The following is a 6,402-nucleotide window of genomic DNA, read 5'->3' on the forward strand; positions in this document are numbered from 1 at the left end:
ACATTTGAAGTCTAATTTGTTGGATGTTAATATAGTTACTCCTACTCTTTTCTGATTATTGTTTGCATGAAATATCTTTTCCCAACCTTTCACTTTCAACCTGTTTTTGTCCGTGGGTCTAAAATGAGTCTCCTGTAGACAAAGTATAGATGGGTCCTGTTTTTAAATCCATTCTGTCAGTCTGTGTCTTTTGATTGGGGTTTAATCCATTAATATTTAGTGTTATTGCTATAAAGGCAGTGCTTTCTTCCATCATTTTGCCTTTTGGATTTTATATGTCATATCTAATTTTTCTTTCTTTTTTAACCTTTACTGATAGTCTTCATTTCTACACTCTTCTCCACACCTCTCTCTCCTGCCTTTTCCTGTCTGCCTCTAGTGCTCCCTTCAGTATTTCTTGCAAAGCCAGTCTCTTGACCACAATTTCTCTCAGTGTTTATTTGTCTGAAAATGTTTTAATTTCCCCCTCATTTTTAATGGACAATTTTGCTGGATATGGAATTCTTGGTTGGCAGTTTTTCTCTTTTAGAATCTTAAATATATCATACCACTGTCTTTTCACCTCCATGGTTTCTGCTGAGAATTCCAACCATAGTCTTATTGGGTTTCCCTAGTATGTGATGGATTGCTTTTCTCTTGCTGCTTTCAAAATTCTCTCTTTCTCTTTGGCATCTGACAGTCTGATTAGTAAGTGTCTTGGAGTATGTCTATTTGGATCTATTCTGTTTGAGGTACCCTGCACTTCTTGGATCTGTAATTTTATGTCTTTCATAAAAGGTGGGAAATTTTCAGTGATAATTTCCTCCATTAGTATTTCTCCTTCTTTACACTTCTCTTCTCCTTGTGGGATACCCACAAGACATATATTCATGTGATTCATGTTGTCATTCAATTCCCTGAGACTCTGCTCCTATTTTTCCATTTTTTTCCCTATATTTTCTTTTGTGTGTTGGATTTCAGATGTCCAACCCTCCAGTTCACAATCCTTTCTTCTGCCTCTTCTAATCTATCATTGTGGATTGCCATTGTTGTTGGTTTTTTCATCTCTTCTATTGTGCCTTTCGTTCCCATAAGTTTTGTGATTTGTTTTTTCAAACTTTTGATTTCTTCTTTTTGTTCACCCAGTGCCTTCTTTATAGCCTTCCTCAACTCATTGATTTGATTTGTGATGAGATTTCCCATGTCTGTTAGAACATCCCAAATTAGTTAGTCCAACTCCTGAATATCATTTGAGTTGTTGATTTGTTCCTTTGACTGGGCCATACCTTCGATTTTCCCAATATGACTCATCATTTTTTGCTGGCATTTGATTTCCTTAATTAGTTTATTCTGGAGATTGCTTTCACTCTTTTACCTATGATTTTCTTGCTGGATGGCTTTGTTCTCTATCTGTTCTTTGACATTCAGTTCAACTTATTCTAGACCTCTAGTGTAGGTTCTGTTTAACTGATCAGAATTTTTCAGTTCCTGTTTTTCTGTCTCTTACCCTGCCTATAGGGGGCCCTTTTTTTTTTTTTTCGAGAAGGGTCTATTCAGATATTATAGACTCCAGTGAGATTTTTCCAGACTGGACTGGCCTCCATCTCAGTAGGAAAGAGTCACCTGCATCGGTTTTCCCTGAGGGTGAGACCCAGAAGGTTGACAGAGTTTCCTATGAAGCTTCTAGACTCTGTTTTTTTCCTATCCTGACTGGTATGTGGTGCTTGCCTGCCTGTGGCTTCCCACCAGTGTAAAGTGATGCGATACCTTTAACTTCAGCAGACTCTCCCTGCTGGGGGTGTGGTTGAGACGGAGGAGGGGTTGTAGGCTGGCTTTAATTACTTTAGTTTTCCAGTCTCTGGGGCCTGAATTCCTTGAGGGAAGGATTCCACTTGAGCTGACCCCACCTTTCTCTTGGGAAAGGTACAGCTTCTAGGGAATTAATTCCTTCTACCTGACTAGTTACTTTGTCTCAGACAAGCTTAATTCCACACTTGCCTGGGGCAATTAGAGCCTGAGAAGCCCTGCAGTTGTATCTAATGACAGTTCTGTGTGGGGTCTCAGCCAGTCCAGCTTGTCCAGACTGGTGTACACTGTGTGTCCAGTCACTGATGTGGTCCCAGCAGTTGTTCTGTACTATTCCTAGCTATTTACTAGCTGCTCTGGAGGATGAACTAAATTCCACACCTCACTAAGCCATCTTGCCCTTCCCATCAGCAGATGTGTAGGTTTTTTTTTTTATTGGTATGCTGTGTGATGGGAGTTACATTTCATCCTTTTTCCATGTAACTATCCCATTATCAGCACCATTTGTTTTTGTTTTGTTTGTTTGTTTGTCTTTGGTGGGTTTTTTTTTTTTTTGAGTGCATAGACTAGGAATTAAACCCCCATCTCTCACATGGCGGGTGAGAATTCTACCACTAAGCTACCTGTGTACCCTTCCTTAATGTTTATTAATGAAGGGCCTTGGGTCAGCCAGAACTAACCCACCCCAATTCCAAAGTTATCTTGGCAATCATTTGAATCTAACCAAAATAGACCCACCTGACTTGTGCAGTAACTTAGGCTTTAACCTATAAGTCACCTAAACCTCCACCATTTTCTTACATACATTCTGTGCCTAAGCATGTAACCAATCTGCACGTGCTCAATAATTAGATCACCTCTGATCTAATTATTATCCTAAAACCTGCCCATCTTTGATACTACAAAATTATCAGAATTACTGCAATTCAGGGAAACAGACTTTTGGGCCACTAGGCTATCTGCTCTCCTGCTTCGCACCTAGCAATAAATTCTCTCTTTGAAACCCTGTATCCCAGGAATTGGTCATTTGAGTCATTGGGAAGATAATTCACTACCTTTGTCCAATATCAATTGGTGACTATGGTGGGACCAAAAGGTCCTAAGAAGCAAGGAGTCTGCCTGCTGAGATTCTGGGACCCCAGGGAAACAGGGAAGCACAGTAATTGAGTGTTGTGTGGCTGCTGGGTGTTCTCTAGTCTAGAGGCTCAGCAGTCGGGTTTTTCTCTGTTCTGCCTGCTCTCCAAACCCTTCTGGTGCCTTAAAAAACTTCAAAGAGACAAAGCGTTTCCGTTTCCAAGTCCCAAGGAGTAAAAGTGGATGGGGAAGTTTGGTGGTTCGAGTCCCCTAGACCTGGGCTTGAAGGCCTGGGTTTTGCTTCCAGAATGCTCCCCCTTGCTCTGACCTCGTCACCTTCTGTTTCCTAGGCACCAGTCTGTATGGGGTTTGAGGCCCTGACCTGAGTTTATCTGTTGAGCACACTCCTGGAAAATAAATAATCCAACAGTTAATTGGTGTTAAATGAAATTAAGTAGGCCTGTTTCACCGTTAATTGGTGCATTACCTAAGTATAGTAAGCATTTAATGCCTGTTTAATTGTTAATTGGTTTGTGATTTAGATATAATGGCGCCTGTTTAATTGTTAATTGGTGTGTATGGTCTAGTTACTCATTGGTGTGTTACTTAGATGTACAGTAAGTTTTAAGTGTCTTTAAATTTGTTACTTGGTGACTTAACAGCATTCATATTGGCCAAGTGTTCCTAATTGGTTACTGATTACAGAAATTCTTTCATATAGGAACACTTGGGCTGAATTGAAAAATTGGAAAAATTTTAGTTACGAACCTAGGAGAAAAAGGTTTACTTCTGTAATACAATCTGGCCTCAATATGATTTAGAATCAGAAGAGAAATGGCCTGAGAATGGCTCTATGGAAAGAATACTGTATTACAGTTAAAATTGTTATGCAAAAGGGCAGAAATGGGATGAGATGACATATTCAAATCTTTACTTTTTGTATTTCTGTGTTTCTGTGTAACTAACTCTCAAAAGTATTTTTGTGTTTCTGTGTAACTAATTTTCTATTTGTCTGCCTGATGTTCAATGTATATTCTCACACCTCTGGGTGGTAATAGCAAATTAACAAAGAGTCTTCAAGAGTTCTATTCTAATTGCTTAAAAATAAAAGGGCATATATATATAAAATATATAAGTTAGTACTTCTGAAGTAAAGAAAGAAAAGATAGGAAAGAAAAAGAAAAACCCTCCAGGTAGCAAGGTTCAAACCTTAGTTTTTGTAATTACTGTAAACAAACTTGGACATCAGAAATAAACTGCCCCTGGAATTTCTCTAAGCTACCAGAGGGCTGCCTCAGGGAAAAGACCAAGGCATTTCCAATTGTCCCGCTCACAGATTTAAGTGAAATAGATCTAATAATTGGAAATAATTAAAAGAAAGGCATAGAATCTCTCAAATCCTACTGCCCTTATTTACAACTTTTAAAACAAACTTCAACAGGCCAGACCTCATTTTTTCCCCCTTGTCTCACCTATTCCTACCCCAAGGGCCTAATCACCAAAAGCAGCTATGAGGAAAAGGCTAGATTTAGAAAGATGGGGAGGTATGGTTTAGAACTCTTTCAACTGGGCCTGGAGATTGGAAATGGTAGGCATAGAAAAAATGTTTCAGAATAGGCTATGCTTGTTAAAACTATTTGCTTTAAACATTTTTTAAATTGTAAAATATAACATATATATAAAGAAAAGAAAAAAAGCAATGATTTTCAAAGTACACTTCAGCAAGTAGTTACGGAACAGATTTCAGAGTTTGTTATGCATCACCATTATTTCAGATTTTTTCTTCTAGTTGCTCCAAAACACTGGAGGCTAAAAGAAATATCAATATAATGATTCAGCAGTCATATTCGTTGTTAAATCCTATTTTCTCTTTTATAACTCCTCCTTCTCCTTTGATCCTTCTCCCAATCTGTAAGGATCTTTAAGCAATGCCCGTCCTGACTTTTTCATGTTGAGAAGGGGTGCTGACATGAAAGGATAGGGGGATGTAATTAGTTGATAATCTTGGAGAGGCTGGACCCTCTGGCTTTCAGGCTTTATCTGGCCTAGGAACCCTCTAGAAATTATAGGTTCCAGGAGAGCAAACTTAATGCATGAAACTTTTGTAGAGTCTCAGTTCTAGCCCCAGGTATTCTTAACAGTTAACAGGAGTGATGTTAGTTGGGGGTTAGCAAACCATGGCAATTAGCACTATCTAATTAGCTGAAGCTTGCATAAGAGTCGCCTCCAGAACAGCCTCTTGACTCTATTCGATCTCTGTTAGTCATTGAGGCTTGACTTTATTACACTTCTTTTTCCCCTTTTGGTCAGAAAGGTGTTGTCAAGTGCATGGTGCCAATGCCAGACTCATCTTGAGGAGTCATGCCCCATGTTTTCAGGGAGATTTTCACTCCTGAATGTCCTGCCCCACATAGTGGGGAGGGTAGTATTTTCCTTGCAGAGTTGGGCTTAGAGAGAGAGGCCACATACTAGCAACAAAAGAAGTTTCCTGGATAAAATTGCTTTTCCCAGTAATACTTTTGCAATGGTAACCATAGTAATCAGATAGTTATTAAAATATGAATAATCTTGGGATAGGAGCAATTGAATAAGATCTAACTGCCAAATTTCAGGGAGCAAAATGAAAGGTCTTTGAGAACTATGGAAAATTTTTCCTAAATTTAGGCTTGGGATGAATTAAACAATTGCAGTATATTTTCCAGAGCTTGTAGTCAATATACTTTAAGATTGTTCATAGTTTTAGGATATTATGAAAACAAGATTTTTTTTTTTTTACTCTCCAATAGAAGGAATAAAAAAAAATGCAGCTACAAAATTGCAGTGGCAAAATCTAGCACGATTCCTACTTTTATGATGACTTCTGGAATTGAACAAATGCAATTTTTTTCCTACTTAAGAATGTTCTCCCTAAATTTAAGCTTACTTATAAAATAAGCTAACATTATAAGTACATTCCCAAAATTCCTCTTAAAAAGAGCCTAACTATTGCTTCTCGGCCTTTTGGCTAAGATCAAGTGTAGTATCTGTTCTTATCAGTTTAATATCTGATACGTCCTCTATCCGAGGACAATATATTAAATGGATTTTTGGAGCAAGGAGATGGAATAGGAGCTTGCTCCGTCCACTCCATGCATCGACCTGGTATTGCAGTACTTCCAGGAACGGTGCACCCCCTCCTCAATTGTGGTGTGAACTGACAGACTTGATTTTTCCTTGTTCTTCTGCTTCGCTTCTTTTCTTTACCAAACTGGGATGTCTACAGCTCTCTTCGTGTTTTTCCCTCTGAGCTGCTTGTACGGTCGTTTCTTCTTCGTCTCTTTCTTTCTTTTCTACTGACACGTCCTTTATTCGTGGCGATGGCCAACCCAAGTTTCGCGCAATTGGTAAATAAATGCTAGGAAGTGAAAAAAAAGAGCCTAACTAGACAGGTTACATAAACTGAGCAATGTATCTGGTAATAATAACATTTACATAATATGATAAGATGAGAATATGCTGATGCTTCCAATATATCCTGTTTAAGAAATCAGTTATGCCTAGTAA

General features: G+C 38.5%; 1 non-coding gene across 1 annotated transcript; it reads left to right on the forward strand.

Moving 5' to 3' along the window:
* Positions 1 to 5,843: 5,843 nt before the first annotated feature.
* Positions 5,844 to 6,034, forward strand: LOC143689215 (U2 spliceosomal RNA). Its single transcript, XR_013178674.1, has one exon. It is a non-coding gene; the product is annotated as a U2 spliceosomal RNA (small nuclear RNA).
* Positions 6,035 to 6,402: the final 368 nt, after the last annotated feature.

The sequence above is a fragment of the Tamandua tetradactyla genome, chromosome 6 (genome assembly GCF_023851605.1).
Source record: "Tamandua tetradactyla isolate mTamTet1 chromosome 6, mTamTet1.pri, whole genome shotgun sequence".
In the NCBI taxonomy this organism is placed as follows: domain Eukaryota; kingdom Metazoa; phylum Chordata; class Mammalia; order Pilosa; family Myrmecophagidae; genus Tamandua; species Tamandua tetradactyla.